This window comes from Carcharhinus amblyrhynchos, chromosome 7 (assembly GCF_965287045.1).
Source record: "Carcharhinus amblyrhynchos chromosome 7, sCarAmb.v2.hapA, whole genome shotgun sequence".
Taxonomy (NCBI): Eukaryota; Metazoa; Chordata; class Chondrichthyes; order Carcharhiniformes; family Carcharhinidae; genus Carcharhinus; species Carcharhinus amblyrhynchos.
Window position 1 is genome coordinate 994281 of NC_137330.1, and position 558 is coordinate 994838.

Genomic DNA, 558 nt, shown 5'->3' on the forward strand with positions numbered 1-558 from the left:
TTTACTCTGTATCTAACCCCGTGCTGTCCCTGTCCTGGGAGTGTTTGATGGGGGACAGTGTAGATGGAGCTTTACTCTGTATCTAACCCCGTGCTGTACCTGTCCTGGGAGTGTTTGATGGGGGGACAGTGTAGAGGGAGCTTTACTCTGTATCTAACCCCGTGCTGTACCTGTCCTGGGAGTGTTTGATGGGGGACAGTGTAGATGGAGCTTTACTCTGTATCTAACCCGTGCTGTACCTGTCCTGGGAGTGTTTGATGGGGGACAGTGTAGAGGGAGCTTTACTCTGTATCTAACCCCGTGCTGTACCTGTCCTGGGAGTGTTTGATGGGGGGACAGTGTAGAGGGAGCTTTACTCTGTATCTAACCCCGTGCTGTACCTGTCCTGGGAGTGTTTGATGGGGGGACAGTGTAGAGGGAGCTTTACTCTGTATCTAACCCCGTGCTGTACCTGTCCTGGGAGTGTTTGATGGGGGGACAGTGTAGAGGGAGCTTTACTCTGTATCTAACCCCCGTGCTGTACCTGTCCTGGGAGTGTTTGATGGGGGGACAGTGTAG